Below are 20,090 nucleotides of genomic sequence, written 5' to 3'. Positions count from 1 at the left end.
CATCTGGTTGTCATTAAATGCTGTTAGAATCTCACTCAATGCTTCCTGTTCACCGTCCCAGATGAAAATCAGGTCGTCTATGAAACGACCATAGTACACCAAGCCCGCCCCCAGCCCAGCATTACCCCACACATGAGTATCCTCCCATAGGCCCATGTATAGGTTTGCATAGCTGGGGGCAAAGCGGGTGCCCATAGCCGTCCCACAGATCTGTAGATAGTAATCATCTCCAAATAAAAAATAATTATGTTCCAGAATGAACAGGATAGCATCTAAAATGAAATCTCTCTGTGCTTTGTTTATAAGATTGTCCTTATCCAAATAATGTGCTATTGCTGCCACTCCCTTTGTATGACCAATGCATGTATACAAAGAGGCCACATCACATGTGGCCCAAATGTAAGTGGATTTCCAAGGTATCCCTGAGATTGAGTCTATAACATGCAGCGTGTCCCTAATATGTGATCTTAACTTGACCACCATAGGTTGTAAAAAATGGTCAACATACTGGGACACGCTGGACGTCATAGACTCCACCCCAGAGACAATGGGTCTCCCTGGTGGGTTAATGGTATCTTTGTGTATCTTGGGTATGTGGTAGAACACCGGTGTTCTAGGGTTTCGTTTGAATAAGAAATCAAACTCTGCCTGGGTGATGATTCCCTCATGTTTTGCCTCTAAGAGGAATATTTTGAGATCCTTTTGATAGATGTCCATTGGGTCTCTTTGTAGAGGTATATATGACTTCACATCACCTAACAGCCGATTTGCTTCTGCTATGTATGCACTCTTATCTTGAAGCACTATTCCGCCCCCTTTATCTGCCTGTCTTATTACAATTTCACTATCTTCGCTCAACTCTTTTAGAGCCTGTAGTTCGTTTTTGTGTAAATTCCTTTTATGTAATGAAGGTGTGTTTTGACAGAGGGATTCAAAGTCTTTCAGTACCAGTGTGTAAAAAGTATCAATGAATCCCCCCTTAGCTTGATAGGGAAAGAAGGTAGATTTTGGGATAAAAGGTGAATGTTTGATATTGACTATAGAAGATTCTACAGAGGTAGTATCTGCAACAGTGGAGGAAGACAATACTGGATCTTCCACATTTTCTACAATATCCAATGCAACATCATTCAGATCTGTAGTATGTTGTGTAAAAATGTCCAAATTTGGGCCACAGTTTGTATCAATGTCCGCTATGTCAGAGCCATCTGCCAAGAGTGAAGTCATGGCTTTAATGCACTCCCTCTCTTGAGAACTGAACATCTCCTCCTTCTCCTTGCCCTTCATAGTGAAAAATCTCATAAGTGTGACCTTCCTAATATATTTATTTAAATCTACAAATAAATTGAATTTTTTAGGTGAACTACTAGGTGCAAAGGAAAGACCCTTAGAGAGGAGTGCGGTATGATGTGCTGATAGTACAAAACTTGATAGGTTGAAAATACCGTGACTCTCCGGCATCAATGTCCTTAGTCTGCCTTCCTTCTTTCTTTGTTCACGCTGCCCAGATCTTCTTCCTCGCTGTCTCTTTTTCTGCGTTGTGAGGAGTGTTCCCGCGCTGTGGGATGTCTGTCCCATAGTGGGTAGGTTCTCCTTTTCTCTCTCTCTTCCTCCTTCTTCACCAACTCTAAAAAAGAAGCAGTATGTGAGGTTATTTTAGACCGAGGTGGTGTTGGATCCCTACTAGTGTGTTTGGGAATGGTCCCCCTATTCTCTCCCCCTTCTTTAGTAGCCAGATCTAAATTCTTGGGGGAATCTGTCAAAACCTCAAATCTATTCTCTATAGAACACCCCGGTGTAGTGGGTTTGTTTTCCTTCTGTTTGTTCGTCCTAGGTGTATGTGTTCTAGATGTTCCTCCTGAGGTATGTTGGTAGTCCCTACTTCTTTCCCTATATTTATGTTGTTTCTTCCCTTTCTTAGGGGGATAGTGGTGTTTGGAATCATCTCGCTTAGCTCTTTTCCAATTGGTAACCTGATTAGTAGCATAATCATTGGTATCTCTCTGATATTTTGTATCCTTACGTTCCATAATATCTTTTTCATAGTTTAATACTCTCTTGTTCACCAATTGATCCAATTCCTGGAACTCTTCACTATCCACATGTGGCATTAAAATATGTTGTACATCCTCTATTTCGTTCTCAGTGAATTTCACTCTCTCCTCTCTATATGAGATTAATAAGCGAATCAATGAGAAGGAACATTTCTCCAAAATGGAGTTCCATTTTGAGGAAAAATCCTCACTGGTTTCAAATGTTGGTTTCTTTGTTACTCTTAAACCTCTAGGAATTATATTTTCATTCAGATATCTTTCCAATGAAAGTAGATCAAGCCAATGCTTCATCTCCTCCTTTGCCAATTTCTCAAGCCTAAAGAAATTGGTTTTAAATCTATACCTCCTCCATGGTCTCAACTATAATAGACTCAACTGGTTTGAGATAGTTTTGCCTTCTTGCTAATCTTTCCTTACTATTAGACATCATAATGAAAACTGTATTTCTGGCACCCAACCAACAGCTGCTGACCGTGGAGTTGAAAACTATTAACAATATATACAATGAGGGTCTGCGCTTGTGTGTGGAAAACCAGAAATATAGGATATATAAAATTGAATAACTGATAAAAATCATAAATAGATAAACAAATTATTAATAAATCAATATAATGAATGCTACTATAATAATCCTGAATAGTGAAATCAATTCATATACCAAAAGTGCACTGTGAATGTCTGATATAAAAAAAGCTAAACATACAATTATACAAAAAAATGTGTGGTGCTGTGAACTTTGCCTTAATCTGCTAATTGCAGATAGTCCTCTAGAGTCCAACAAATAGGTCCAATAATTGGGGAGTGACAGAAGCACTTTTAGGATCAACCGGCAGCTTCTTAAAAGGGCACAACGACCTCCTCTCCACCTGCATAGAAAAATATAAGAAAAAAAAGCGCCAAATCCTAGTGCATTACTGTGCAAAAATCGATATATTTAATTCCCAAAAATCTCAATAAAAATGAACTCACAAACATAAACAATTAAAAGCATTGTATGAGTAATACTCATGCTCCTAGGACCAGGAAACGCTGCTTTGGCTGTTGAAGTCCCTCCGTGGCTCCACTGGAACAGATAGCTGCCTCCGTTGTTCACTGCCTGCAGGAACTGACGAATCAGGCACTCCACGATGGTCTCTCCCCCGGTGCACACCAACCAGTTGCTTTTTAGTTCCCACCGGGGACGGTTGAAGTCGCGGACCAGCGGATGACGTCACGGGAACCGTTCTTATACCGGACCGGTATAGATGTTCAGCAGTTCAATGGCAAGCGTTGAAAAGTCCACTGCACACCTTCCCTACGCGTTTCATCTGATTAACAGACTTCTTCAGGGGATGGACTTTGGGTGTGTGGTGTCTCATTTTATATATCCTATATTTCTGGTTTTCCACACACAAGCGCAGACCCTCATTGTATATATTGTTAATAGTTTTCAACTCCGACGGTCAGCAGCTGTTGGTTGGGTGCCAGAAATACAGTTTTCATTATGATGTCTAATAGTAAGGAAAGATTAGCAAGAAGGCAAAACTATCTCAAACCAGTTGAGTCTATTATAGTTGAGACCATGGAGGAGGGTATAGATTTAAAAACCAATTTCTTTAGGCTTGAGAAATTGGCAAAGGAGGAGATGAAGCATTGGCTTGATCTACTTTCATTGGAAAGATATCTGAATGAAAATATAATTCCTAGAGGTTTAAGAGTAACAAAGAAACCAACATTTGAAACCAGTGAGGATTTTTCCTCAAAATGGAACTCCATTTTGGAGAAATGTTCCTTCTCATTGATTCGCTTATTAATCTCATATAGAGAGGAGAGAGTGAAATTCACTGAGAAGGAAATAGAGGATGTACAACATATTTTAATGCCACATGTGGATAGTGAAGAGTTCCAGGAATTGGATCAATTGGTGAACAAAGAGAGTATTAAACTATGAAAAAGATATTATGGAACGTAAGGATACAAAATATCAGAGAGATACCAATGATTATGCTACTAATCAGGTTACCAATTGGAAAAGAGCTAAGCGAGATGATTCCAAACACCACTATCCCCCTAAGAAAGGGAAGAAACAACATAAATATAGGGAAAGAAGTAGGGACTACCAACATACCTCAGGAGGAACATCTAGAACACATACACCTAGGACGAACAAACAGAAGGAAAACAAACCCACTACACCGGGGTGTTCTATAGAGAATAGATTTGAGGTTTTGACAGATTCCCCAAGAATTTAGATCTGGCTACTAAAGAAGGGGGAGAGAATAGGGGGACCATTCCAAACATACTAGTAGGGATCCAACACCACCTCGGTCTAAAATAACCTCACATACTGCTTCTTTTTAGAGTTGGTGAAGAAGGAGGAAGAGAGAGAGAAAAGGAGAACCTACCCACTATGGGACAGACATCCCACAGCGCGGGAACACTCCTCACAACGCAGAAAAAGAGACAGCGAGGAAGAAGATCTGGGCAGCGTGAACAAAGAAAGAAGGAAGGCAGACTAAGGACATTGATGCCGGAGAGTCACGGTATTTTCAACCTATCAAGTTTTGTACTATCAGCACATCATACCGCACTCCTCTCTAAGGGTCTTTCCTTTGCACCTAGTAGTTCACCTAAAAAATTCAATTTATTTGTAGATTTAAACAAATATATTAGGAAGGTCACACTTATGAGATTTTTCACTATGAAGGGCAAGGAGAAGGAGGAGATGTTCAGTTCTCAAGAGAGGGAGTGCATTAAAGCCATGACTTCACTCTTGGCAGATGGCTCTGACATAGCGGACATTGATACAAACTGTGGCCCAAATTTGGACATTTTTACACAACATACTACAGATCTGAATGATGTTGCATTGGACATTGTAGAAAATGTGGAAGATCCAGTATTGTCTTCCTCCACTGTTGCAGATACTATTTCCTTAGAATCTTCTATAGTCAATATCAAACATTCACCTTTTATCCCAAAATCTACCTTCTTTCCCTATCAAGCTAAGGGGGGATTCATTGATACTTTTTACACACTGGTACTGAAGGACTTTGAATCCCTCTGTCAAAACACACCTTCATTACATAAAAGGAATTTACACAAAAACGAACTACAGGCTCTAAAAGAGTTGAGCGAAGAGAGTGAAATTGTAATAAGACAGGCAGATAAAGGGGGCGGAATAGTGCTTCAAGATAAGAGTGTATACATAGCAGAAGCAAATCGGCTGTTAGGTGATGTGAAGTCATATACACCTCTACAAAGAGACCCAATGGACATCTATCAAAAGGATCTCAAAATATTCCTCTTAGAGGCAAAACATGAGGGAATCATCACCCAGGCAGAGTTTGATTTCTTATTCAAACGAAACCCTAGAACACCGGTGTTCTACCACATACCCAAGATACACAAAGATACCATTAACCCACCAGGGAGACCCATTGTCTCTGGGGTGGAGTCTATGACGTCCAGCGTGTCCCAGTATGTTGACCATTTTTTACAACCTATGGTGGTCAAGTTAAGATCACATATTAGGGACACGCTGCATGTTATAGACTCAATCTCAGGGATACCTTGGAAATCCACTTACATTTGGGCCACATGTGATGTGGCCTCTTTGTATACATGCATTGGTCATACAAAGGGAGTGGCAGCAATAGCACATTATTTGGATAAGGACAATCTTATAAACAAAGCACAGAGAGATTTCATTTTAGATGCTATCCTGTTCATTCTGGAACATAATTATTTTTTATTTGGAGATGATTACTATCTACAGATCTGTGGGACGGCTATGGGCACCCGCTTTGCCCCCAGCTATGCAAACCTATACATGGGCCTATGGGAGGATACTCATGTGTGGGGTAATGCTGGGCTGGGGGCAGGCTTGGTGTACTATGGTCGTTTCATAGACGACCTGATTTTCATCTGGGACGGTGAACAGGAAGCACTGAGTGAGATTCTAACAGCATTTAATGACAACCAGATGGATTTGAGGTTTACCTTTGATATAAATAAATATAGTATCAATTTTTTGGATTTGGAACTTATGGTGAACAATAAGAATGAAATTGTAACAAAAACATTTTTCAAAAAAGTATCCACAAATGCATACCTACATTTTAATAGCAACCACTACCATAAATGGCTGGAGAACGTCCCCAGGGGCCAATTTCTCAGAATCAGGAGGAATTGTTCTCTTGATTCGGACTACTTGGCCCAGGGGGACGCTCTTGTAAAAAAGTTTGTGGATAAAGGTTACAATCATCATAAGGTCCTAGAAACTTTTAAACAAGTTGGCAAACTGGATAGACAAGAACTTTTAGACCAGTCAAAAGGCAATATAATTTCAAAAAGAAAAAACAAAAAGAGGCAGACAAGGGACAAGAATGAGATCATTGTCCCTCAATTTATAACACAATTCAATTGTTCTTCACAAAAAATTAAAAATATATTAAACAAACACTGGGGAATTTTGCTCAATGACCCAATCATAGGCAAAAATTTACCACCCAAAATACCGGTGATATTTCAGAAAGCCAGAAATATAAAATCAATCGTGGCACCCAGTAGACTAAAAAAATTCAGTAATACTGTACAAACAAATAAGAACGTTAAAAATGGCAATTTCCTGTGCAATCGCTCAAGATGCCTTACATGCAAACACTTAAAAAAGACTGAGAGTGTTACATCCCACTCAAATGGATCAGTACATCAAATAAAAGGCCACATCAACTGTCTGTCCACTCACATTGTATATGCCATTACATGCCCCTGTGGGCTTCAGTATATTGGTAGAACCAAAAGGGCCTTATGTATACGATTCCTGGAACATCGACGTAATATAATTCATGGGTTAAAAACACATAGCCTATCCAGACATTACGAATTGAAGCACAATAAAGATCCGTCCTCACTAGTAATCATGGGGGTAGAGGCTATAAATTCTACACTTTTAAGTGGAGACAGGCACAAATTGCTCAATCTTAGAGAAACATACTGGATCTATGAATTGAATACACTGAGTCCAGAAGGCCTGAATGATTGTATTGATGTCAGCACAGTCATCTAATTTGACCTCTGTCTATGTCTTGGGACGTAATTTTCTCCTGTTTTTCTTTTTTCTTTTTGCTCCTCGTCACTATAGGACAGGTACCATACATGTCTGGTGACCACGGAGGTCTGGGTTGAACATGGTTTACATGTTCCCTTCGTGATCGCCAGACATAAATGATTATCAATATTAATTCACGCATTATGGTGTTAACAATTTATGTTGGCACGTAATCATTTAGTTAAGGGTTCACATTATTGGTAGCACACACATATATATATAGCATAGTGCCACACTAGGACACATTTATTAAATATTTGTTATTTACAGTAGATTTTGAAATTTCATTCACATCCACATCAAAATTCACTCACTTATCACATACATATAGATTTCCTTTTTTCACTTATACATTTCCCCCTCTCCCTCCTCCCTTCCCCCCCCCCCCCCCCCCCCCCCCTCCCATTCCCTTACCCCCCCTCTCCCTTACTGAGGAGTGTTGGGAGTAAGCTGAACCATGCAATCTTGCTGGGCTGACGATTCAAGTGACCTAGGATACATGCCCGGTCTAAACTTCCCAATATTCTTTTTAACTCCATATTATATTTTCTATGGAGTCAAATACTGCTCTTTTCCACGCTGGTTCTATTTCATAATCCAAATTGGTTGCATACATATAAACTTAAAGATACCTTAACCTCTATTTTATGGGACATTGACTAATACTCATATTCATAAATTAATTAAATGATTCTACAATATCAAGAGTAGAACCATCCATAAGGGATTATGGTTTCAACCTCTAATCTTTATCCATGATAACACTAAGAAAAATACAATGTATTAAGATAAAAGTCAATTAATATCTAATAGAGTATTGTGCTCTTTCTTGTTCATTAATTGATCCACCCTCCGTAAGCCACATTTATATTGTACTAACTAAATATCTAACTCTTCTGTTTACTAATAGATATATTGGGGTATTTAGGATGTCTTGAGATATACCCTTATAGTATGTTTAATCAAAACAAATAAGGACATTGATTACAGAATAATTTTTGTTGTATAAGAATAATAATTTTTCGTTTAACATATGAAATGCCCAACTGTTGCTAAATATCATTTATATTGAGGTGGTGGCAACTATAGTATACTCTCTCGATATCCTAAGGTATACCCTTATAGTCCGTATAAATACTAAAAATATAGACAAGGACATCAACTACATGTTTGTTTTAATTTTAATTATTTTTATTCATTTTTCAGTACAACTGGTATTCATCAGTATTTTATATATATTTCTATGTGCTGGCAAGTATTCAGTGATGTGGATGCAAAATTAGGTGTTCACATGTGTACTTAATCTGTTCCACCTAAAATTTAGATTGCCAACACAGTGTTTTTTGCCTTTCAACTAATTAAGCTAATTGGACTTTGGGGGGTATATAATATGAGACACCACACACCCAAAGTCCATCCCCTGAAGAAGTCTGTTAATCAGATGAAACGCGTAGGGAAGGTGTGCAGTGGACTTTTCAACGCTTGCCATTGAACTGCTGAACATCTATACCGGTCCGGTATTAAGAACGGTTCCCGTGACGTCATCCGCTGGTCCGCGACTTCAACCGTCCCCGGTGGGAACTAAAAAGCAACTGGTTGGTGTGCACCGGGGGAGAGACCATCGTGGAGTGCCTGATTCGTCAGTTCCTGCAGGCAGTGAACAACGGAGGCAGCTATCTGTTCCAGTGGAGCCACGGAGGGACTTCAACAGCAAAGCAGCGTTTCCTGGTCCTAGGAGCATGAGTATTACTCATACAATGCTTTTAATTGTTTTATGTTTGTGAGTTCATTTTTATTGAGATTTTTGGGAATTAAATATATCGATTTTTGCACAGTAATGCACTAGGATTTGGCGCTTTTTTTTTCTTATATTTTTCTATGCAGGTGGAGAGGGAGGTCGTTGTGCCCTTTTAAGAAGCTGCCGGTTGATCCTAAAAGTGCTTCTGTCACTCCCCAATTATTGGACCTATTTGTTGGACTCTAGAGGACTATCTGCAATTAGCAGATTAAGGCAAAGTTCACAGCACCACACATTTTTTTGTATAATTGTATGTTTTAGCTTTTTTTTATATCAGACATTCACAGTGCACTTTTGGTATATGAATTGATTTCACTATTCAGGATTTATTATAGTAGCATTCATTATATTGATTTATTATTAATTTGTTTATCTATTTATGATTTTTATCAGTTAATTCAATTTTATATATCCTATATTTCTGGTTTTCCACACACAAGCGCAGACCCTCATTGTATATATTATATATATTTATATATATATATATATATAAAACCCCAACAACCCCTAACATACACATATATGCACATCAATGATACTATAGGCCGGCGGGTGTTAGCCGCAGGCCTGCAGTACCAATTATGTGCCCCCCCAAATTAATGTCTAAACACATACATACTTATAAAGAAACCCCCCCCCCCCTAACACATACAGTATAGTTATGGCCACAATTACTATTATATATAACAGATGACAGAGAAGCCCAATGCTACATCCAACATGACAGAAATACACAGTAAAATACTTATATATTCTCTTGAAATAGGGTCATTTAGTTTAACCCTTTGGCCAAAGCGTTGTAAGCTTGCGAGCCACGTCAAGGCAGACACCTTCCCTAGTTTGCAAGTTCCTCATTCTGCTGGATATAGACCCACTGTGGTCTTTCTCCCTCCTAATAGAGGTAAATGAGAATTTTAATCCTAATAGAGGTATATTAGTATTTTATCTGGTAGTGTTAGGACTTGCGAACAGGTGTCTGCCTTGACGTGGCTCGCAAGCTTACAACGCTTTGGCCAAAGGGTTAAACTAAATGACCCTATTTCAAGAGAATATATAAGTATTTTACTGTGTATTTCTGTCATGATGGATGTAGCATTGGCTTCTCTGTCGTCTGTTGTATACATATGCCACGCTCAATAGCACTCCATTTTGACACATATACATATATATATTTTGTGGGGGGTCAGGGGTTTCCAAAAAGAGCTTGCTGGGGTTCTGTGTTTTGTTAACCCATTCTCAGCTGTTCCAGCTGATGGAGGTTAGTGGCTCCTCCTTCCCAGGTTTTAAGCCCGCCCCTCCCCACTTCCCTAGTTTGCAGGTTCCTCATTCTGCTGGATATAGACCCACTATGGTCTTTCTCCCTCCTAATAGAGGTAAATGAGAATTTTAATCCTAATAGAGGTATATTAGTATTTTATCTGGTAGTGTTAGGACTTGCGAACAGGTGTCTGCCTTGACGTGGCTCGCAAGCTTACAACGCTTTGGCCAAAGGGTTAAACTAAATGACCCTATTTCAAGAGAATATATAAGTATTTTACTGTGTATTTCTGTCATGTTGGATGTAGCATTGGGCTTCTCTGTCGTCTGTTGTATACATATGCCACGCTCAATAGCACTCCATTTTGACACATATACATATATATATTTTGTGGGGGCTCAGGGGTTTCCAAAAAGAGCTTGCTGGGGTTCTGTGTTTTGTTAACACAATTACTATTATCCACAAATGGATAATAGTGAATGTGCCCATTTTAAATACATAAACAGCAATAAATACATTAAATACATATAGCACTCACCCATCTCCGGCTGCCACGATGAAGGCCATCCTCCTCTTCATCCTGCCCATGGCCCCTCCGCTGCTGCAAAACAGACACAAGAATGAAAACATCCAATGTAATGTCCCCTAACCCCTTAATCACCATAGCGGTTATTAACTGCTACAGTCATTAAGGGGTTAACCCACCCTCACCCACCACTCAGGATGCCTACATACCCTCCCACACTAACCCCCCACCCCATGAGGCCTAACCACCCTCACCCACTACCCACAAGGGAGGCCTACCCACATACTGTTGGGGAACACCCCCCCACCCCCAGTACCCACAATAAAAACAATACAGTGACCCACAATAAACATCATTATATTTATTAAATTCATTGCCCACCCCCTGTGCCCCCCATAAATACAAGATTTATCCTTTTACAAACAGGGTTCATACCCCAGCCCCCGCGAGTCCCCGGTGGGCTGGCGGGGCACCTGAAAGACCTACAGGGTACCAGCAGCCCTTTTCAAACAGGTTCTGGAGGCCTGCTGGTGGGTCCCACCAAGCGCCATGGCCCCCAGGTGGTCTTCTTGGGTCACCGTTGGGTCCCCACGGTAGGCCCAAGGATGTCTGGGAGCCCCGGGTCAGACCCACAGGTGTCTGCGGGGCCTTGGGTGGTTCCCACAGGGGTCTGGTGAACTCACGAGTGCTCACTACGCGTCCGCGGTGCCCCCACGGATGTGGGACCACCGCTTCATCCCCGCACCTATGGGTCGGCGGTGCCCCCACGGATGTGGGACCACCGCTTCATCCCCGCAGATTACGGGTCCGCGGTGCCCCCACAGATGTGAGGCCACCGCTTCATCCCCGCATTATCACCCGTGGAACCACCAGCCTGATACCCGTGAGATACCCGAGGAGACCTGCAGGTGGTCTCCAGAGGTCCCATGCAGAACCACGGAACAAACCCTGAATGTAAAAAAAATAAACCTGGCCTATACATTCAATACATACACCCCCCCCCCAACACCTACAGTATAATAATGTGAAAAATAACTATTATCCAGATAGGGATAATAGATTATTTGCCCATTATTAAAAACATTAACTAGCATATTCAAATAAATAAAGTACTACTGACCTCATCAATAAGAAGTCTCCGTCGTCAGCAACAGCCTTGTCTTGCCCACAAAAAACATATCCAATACAAAGCCAAATACATTGCAATTACATTCAGATATCAATTAACCCCTTAAACACCTTATTGGATAATAACCGCAAAGGTAATTAAGGGGTTAAGCCACACTGGCCCGATACCCACCCTTCACCCATGAATTTGTACAGTGGCTTCATCATGCAAATATATATATATATATATATATATATATATATATATACAGAGAGAGAGAGAGAGATATATATATATATATATATACACACACACATGATGAACCAATATACAAATAAATGTAGAAGGGTTATCAAAAACATGCTGTACTCCAAATAACACTTCTCCAAACAGACACTCTACCATAAAATTAATTTCCTTTAATGATCCTAACTGAATTTATAATCACAATCAGCAAATGCCAATCAAATACCTCTAATGCCAATCAACACATTGCATTTACATTGTATATATGATGCATACAATCTATGCAACATATACATTCTGCAAATGAATGTTAACAATAACATTGCAAGCAAAATACAAATACCTCCCAACAAGTATACTATTTTAACCAATCCAGTAAACATAAATCAATTACCATTCATTAATGACATCCCTAAACAATTTACATTCCATCCCTAACAATTAAACAATTAACTAATTCAAGCCTGGAACTGAACAATTTAGCCTGAGAAAAAATATTTGTACCAACAAGCATACAAAATTGAAAACCAAGGCTAACCCTGACCTAAAGAACACCATACAATATCAACAATTACATCTATCTAATTTTAAAATACTTTAAACACACATTAAAGCATAGCAGCATAGACAAATTAATTTAAAACACATCAAATCAAGCTTTTAAAACAACATCATTTCTTACCCTGTATGTATATATCTCTCTAGACATACATACATACATACAGTGGCAAGAAATGATATACCACAAAAAAAAATACACATGTTAAAAAAGCATTAAAAAAATTAACAAGTTAAATAAAATACATTTCTTTAGTTCACTTACCATTACTTGACCCCACCGACTCCCGTTGAACAGCTTACTCACGTACAAAACCACCAGGCACAGGAACCCATAAAATAAAAAAACATAAAAAAATAAACATTAAACTAAAAATCCAAATCAATCCATGGGTCTTCTAAATGTAATCCATCTTCATTTGTATTCTTCTTTCTTCTATCTTCTTCCGGGGTCTTCTTCCTGCCTTCGGCCACACCCTGGTCTTCTTTCTTCTGTAGGAGGTCCTTCCTCCTCGGCGGCTGGCTTCAAAATGAGACGACATAGGCTTTTAAAGGCCTATGATATCACATTTTCATCATGGTTCCCACGGTCCTGATTGGGCCGTGAAAACCATGTGTTTTGGCTGATAAAAAAAAAAAAAGATGACGTCACTTAATGGCAATGAAAGCACAGCCAATCAGAATGGCTTTGCTTCAATTGCCTTTAAGATGACATCATGAAAAGAAACATGGCTGGCCTCACATGGTACGGTATCTAATCAGAGCGTGGGAAGTCTATCCCTACTCTGATTGGCTCTAGTACCATGTGACAGGCTTTCAATTACGTCACATCTGTTCTCCCCCAAGCCTCTGTCACATGGTATACTAGAGCCAATCAGAGTAGGGATGGAGTTCCCACGCTCTGATTGGCTACTGTACCATGTGTGGACGGCCATGTTTCTTTTCAGACATCCTTGGGCCTACCGTGGGGACCCAATTGTGGCCCACGGTGACCCAAGGAGACCACCTGGGGGCCATGGCGCTTGGCAGGACCCACCAGCAGGCCTCCAGAACCTGTTTGAAAAGGGCTGATGGTACCCTGTAGGTCTGTCAGGTGCCCCGCTAGCCCACCGGGGACACGCGTGGGGCTGGGGTATGAACCCTGTTTGTAAAAGGATAAATCTTGTATTTATGGGGGGCACAGGGGGTGGGTATTGAATTTAATAAATATAATGATGTTTATTGTGGGTCACTGTATTGTTTTTATTGTGGGTACTGGGGGTGGGGGGGGGGGTCCCCGGTTCACCAATGGTATGTGGGTAGGCCTCCCTTGTGGGTAGTGGGTGAGGGTGATTAGGCCTCACGGGGTGTGGGGTTAGTGGGGGAGGGTATGTAGGCATCCCGAGTGGTGGGTGAGGGTGGGTTAACCCCTTAATGACTGTAGCGGTTAATAACCGCTATGGTGATTAAGTGGTTAGGGGACATTACATTGGATGTTTTCATTCTTGTGTCTGTTTTGCAGCAGCGGAGGGGGCATGGGCAGGATGAAGAGGAGGATGGCCATTATCATGGCAGCCGGAAATGGGTGGTGAGTACTATATGTATTTAATGTATTTATTGTTGTTTATGTATTTAAAATACACAGTGGGTGAATGTTGTTTATTGCAATGTTTATTGAGGGCAAATGTCCCCAATAAACATGCTATTCTGCCTTAACCCCTTCATTGCCTTAGCGGCTATCCGCTATGGTAATGAAGCAGCATTTATGTATTTTTAATAATATTGTGCGGGAGCAGGGGTCCCCTGAGCTGAACCGCATTGATTTGTGGCTCAGAGACCCCCTGCTCAAAGTACACTATTATTAAAAATGTATTCATGCTGCTTCGTTACCGTAGCACATAGCCGCAAAGGTAAGGAACGAGTGTTTATTGATATGGGTGTTTTACTGATAGTGTAGATGTACAGAGGGTCTCAGGAGCTGAAGCGCTTTGGTTTTAGGTCTGGGGACCCCCTGCTTCTCGAGATACAGGCCCCTTTAGGGGGTACCAGTATCCCTCTGCTTTGTTTACATTCCGCGATCACGTGATCGGGACATTTAAATGTAGAGGGATACCGGCACCTCATAAAGGGGTCTGTATCTCGGGAAGCAGGGGGTCCCTGGACCTGAAACCAATGCGGTTCAGCTCCGGAGACCCCCTGCACATGTACACTATCAGTAAAAGTTGTTTATAAATACTTTATTTTTTGCCGATGTTTGCGCTGAGAGAGCGGCTTGTCTCTCTCTGCTGCAAACATCTATCGGCACCAAAGACGTATGGGAAGGCCTATCGGGAGCCAGGCTGTATCAGCACAGGCTCATCGGCAGTTTTGCTTTCACAGTGCTTCGGCAGGGATCGGCATGGATTCGGGCCTTACTGAATACTGCGAGGGCAAATCGCCAAAAAAAGGCCTATCCTCAACCCTCGGTGAAAAGATTTTATCGGGGCTTACTGCATGAGGCCCTTGGACTCATGTCGGCCGCCAGTGTATAACTCCACTGCGGCAATAAATTTACTTCCAGTTCTACGGGAAAATCATGTAATATTCATAAACACATTAATTGTAGATCCAAATTTGTGGTATAATCTTCTAGAATACACTTGTGGTTTTTAATATGTGGGGAAGACCATCCGTCCACTCAGAACTAGGATTCTAGAACATACAGTACAGTGGTGTGAAAAAGAAAGTACACCCTCTTTGAATTCTATGGTTTTACATATCAGGACATAATAACAATCATCTGTTCCTTAGCAGGTCTTAAAATTAGGTAAAATGAGGTAAATACAACCTCAGATGAACAACAACACATGACATATTACACCGTGTCATGATTTATTTAACAAAAATAAAGCCAAAATGGAGAAGCCATGTGTGAAAAACTAAGTATACCTTATGATTCAATAGCTTGTAGAACCACCTTTAGCAGCAATAACTTGAAGTAATCATTTTCTATATGACTTTATCAGTCTCTCACATCGTTGTGGAGGAAATTTGGCCCATTCTTCTTTACAATGTTACTTTAGTTCATTGAGGTTTGTGGGCATTTGTTTATGCACAGCTCTCTTAAGGTCCAGCCACAGCATTTCAATTGGGTTGAGGTCTGGACTTTGACTGGGCAAGACTGCATTGCAACACCTTGATTCTTTTCTTAGCTGGGGATAATGGTGAAAGGCAGGGTTTCAGGCCCGCCTAAGACATGTGAATGTGCTCACAAGTGATCTTTTGATTTGCTATATGCAATACGGTGGAGGTTTCTTGTTGCTTTTTTTCACCCACCATAACTTAAAATGTGATGGTAAACCCTACAATCTTGAAAATGCAAAGCCAGCAGTACAACCAACTTTACACTGATGATACCCATTAAGGTTGAAACATGTCTGTGAATGGTTTCTCTGGCTTTGCATCTGATTCCCATGCTGTGCTTTAAAGCTGTGTTAACAGCGAGCATTAGCTTATATGGGCTCCATGTAACAATGGTTTTTCAGACAAAAGGTGACACATTGTGTGCTCATTTGCATGTAATTTCCCAGAATCCCTTGCTGCAGTGGAGGTACTGTAGGCTGGGGATAATGGTGAAAGGCAGGGTTGCAGACCTGCCTAAGACATGTGAATATGCACACAAGTGATCTTTTTATTCTCTAATTTTGTTTCTCTGTTTATTCATTCCAGATCTATTGAGTCATATAATCTGTATCTCTTATTTTTCATTTTTTGCTAGTTTTTAATATATTTTATATCTGTTTTTAGCTCTTTGTATGAGATTTTAAACTAAATTTCACCTTACATGGCAGTCTATTGTATAACCATGACGGTCTGTATATAACATTGTAGCATGATTTGCTTTACTTATACTATCATGTTTAGCAACATGTTACATTTGTATCCATCTGTTTGAAGTTGTTGCTTTGTTACTATTAACACCAAGGGCCTTATTCAGTAAAGGTTGATAAAAATGATCTCCATGGCATTTAAACCGCTGTTTTGTTGAGCGGTGCTATCACGGTATTCAGCAAGCCTTCATTTCCGTTCATAGCAAAATTCCCAAAACAAGCGATTTGTTGCAGTGATAGCATCTAGCCTCTGAAAAGTCCTGACCCGGCGATACATTTCTGCTGCAGAGAGAGCTGCTCTGAGAGAGCTGTCTCTGCCAGCGGAAATCTCGCCTGCAAATTATGTTTTTTAATATACATTTCTTTCATAGTGTAGATTGCAGGGGGTCTCCGGAGCTGAACCGCGTTGGTTTGAGGTCCGGGACCCCCTGTTTCTCGAGATACAGGTTACTTTATAGGGTGCCGGTATCTCCTATGCTTTGAAATTTCCCGGTCACGTGACGCGGGACATTTAAATGCAGAGGGATACCGGCACTCCATAATGGGGCCTGTATCTTGGGAAGCAGGGGGTCCCCGGACATAAAACCAACGCGGTTCAGCTCTGGAGACCCCCTGCTCATCTACACTATGAAAGAAATGTATATTAAAAAATATTTAATAAACATCAATACACGCCCGCCGTGTCCCCCCATAATGTAAAACCATTATTTATTTTTTAATATACAGGATTCATACCCCAGACCTAAGGTCCCAACCCTGTATGTTAACAAATAAACATGGCCTACATTTCAATCCCTCCCACCCCCCTCCGCCCAAACACACACAGTAATGGGCAAAATAACTATTATCCAGATATGGATAATAGATTATTTGCCCATTATTAAACACAACATTAGCATGCATCAATAAAGTAAATAAATACAGTTCTACTTACCACACCAGCAGGTCCCTCTGTCCTCCGTTGCCAGAAAGCATACATACATAATAAAGACATTCTAATGGTCACTAACCCCTTAATCACCTTAGCGGTTAATAACCGCTATAGTAACTAAGGGGTTAACCCACCCTGCCCCGCTACCCACCCAGGAGGCCTAAGCACCCACCCCAGAATGACTATACCCACCCTGTACCCATTGAGTAGTATAGTGGTACATCATACCCATATAATTATAATATGGGCATGATAAGCCTCTATAGCATTCAATGGGCACCCAAATCACAATACATTAATGCACCAGACACACAATAATAAAACATAACAAAACTCCAAAAAAAACACACTTCACTAAATAAAAACAGTAGCCAGCTAATCCAATGAATACAAGCAATAACAACATCAACAATGAATTAATTAAACCATTAACCAATCAAACCAATTAATTCCTAAAACAACTCGTAATTATTTTAAACAGTTACCAATCAAACCAATTAATTACTAAACCAACTCAAAATTAATAGTAACAATGAAACCAATTAATTTATACAACATTAATGAATTAATTGAAACAAAGAAATACATTAAAAACATATCTGAAAAAACCATTAAACGCCTTAGCTAACATAATACATCATTAACAAAAAACAAAATACAATTGCAAACATTTGATTTCAATCAAGCAGAAAGACCAAACAATGACATCCACATACAGTAATAAACTGTAATGAAAAAAAAAAAACAGCAGCAATACCAAGCCAGAAATGCCCCCCAAATATTGTCATAATAATGTATTGATCTATACCCTAAAGTGGTACAGATTAATATATTATCAGTCAATGTGCCCCCCAAAAAAACAAAAAACACATCCAATGAAAAAACCTGTAAAAAAAGACATTTACAAACATTCAATATATTACTTACCATTAGAAGCGCTGACCCTCTGACTCCCGGGGAAACAGGAAGCTCACGTACCTTGAAGACCTCCAACAGCATCCGATGCAATCCGCCATGAAGATCCAGATCAGGTACCCAAATGTTCTTTTTTCTTTCTTTAATCACCTCCTTCTATATTCATCTGTCACCATTTCTTGATCTTCTATCTTCATCTGTCAATCCAAAAAGCCCCATGGTAGATCCAAACCGATGTTGTATCGTCGTCTTCTTGGGCTCAAATGAGGCGGCTCTGCCTTAAATAGGGCTTGTGATGTCACATTTAGCCTCAAACTGTTTTAACAGCCATCTGATTAGCCGTTAAAACCATGTGCCGGCTTTAATTAATTAATTTTTAATGACGTCACTTAAAGGGAATGATGCCAGCCAATGAGAATGGCTGTGCTTCATTTGCCTTTAAGATGACGTCGCTAAATCAAGATGGCCGGCATCCCATGGTATTTCAGCCAATGAGATCGTGAGAAATAAATCCCCAATCTGCTTGGTTGTTGTATACCATGTGTACAACAACCAATCAGATTGTGGAATTGGTTCCCACGAACTGATTAGCTGAAATACCATGTGACGCCGGCTTCATGACGTCATCTTAAAGACAAATGAAGCACAGTCATTCTGATTGGCTGGCATCATTCCCTTTAAGTGACGTCATTTAAAAAAAAATTAAAGTCGGCACATGGTTTTAACAGCCAATCAGGTGGCTGTTAAACCATTTAGAGGCAAAATGTGATGTCACAAGCTCTATTTAAGGCCGTGATGCCTCATTTGAGCCGAAGAAGACGATGAGACAACATCGGTTGGGATCTACCATGGGGCCTTTTGGATTGACAGATGAAGATAGAAGATAAAGAAGATCAAGAAATGGTGACAGAAGAAGATAGAAGAAGGTGATTAAAGAAAGAAAAAAGAAGATTTGGGTACCTAATCCGGATCTTTATGGTGGATGGCGTCGGATGCTGTTGGAGGCCTTCAAGGTACGTGAGCTTCCTGTTTCCCCGGGAGTCGGAGGGTAAGTAATATATTGAATGTTTGTAAATGTCTTTTTTTACAGGTTTTTTCATTGGATGTGTTTTTTTTTTTTTAATTTTGTGGGGGAACATTGACTGATAATATATTAATCGGTACCACTTTAGGGTATAGATCAATACATTAGAACAATATTTGGGGGGCATTTGTGGCTTTGTATTGCTACTGTTTTCTGCAATGTTAGTTTATTATGTGAATGTAATTGTTTGATATTTTTCTGCTTGATTGAAATAAAATGTTGGCGATTGTTTTTCTTTTTTAATGAAGTATGTATTGTGTTGGCTAATGCGTTTAATGGTTGTTTCTGATATGTTTTTAATTTATTTCTTTTGTAGTTTAGTGTTTTAATTCATTAATTTTGTATTAATTGGTTTAATTGGTTATTGTTACTATTAATTTCGAGTTGGTTTAGTAATTAATTGGTTTGATTGGTTACTGTTTGAAATAATTCCGAGTTGTTTTAGGAATGAATTGTTTTGATTGTCTAATGGTTTAATTGATTCATTGGTGATCTTGTTATTGCTTGTATTCATTGGATTAGCTGGCTACTATTTTTATTTAGTGATGTGTGTTTTTTTGGAGTTTTTTTTAATGTTTTATTATTGTGTGTCTGGTGCATTAATGTATTGTGATTAGGGTGCCCATTGAGTGCTATGAAGGCTTATCAAGCCCATATTATTATTATATGGGT

The sequence above is a fragment of the Ascaphus truei genome, chromosome 2 (assembly GCF_040206685.1).
Source record: "Ascaphus truei isolate aAscTru1 chromosome 2, aAscTru1.hap1, whole genome shotgun sequence".
NCBI classification, from domain to species: domain Eukaryota; kingdom Metazoa; phylum Chordata; class Amphibia; order Anura; family Ascaphidae; genus Ascaphus; species Ascaphus truei.
Note: the sequence above shows the minus strand (reverse complement) of the source record.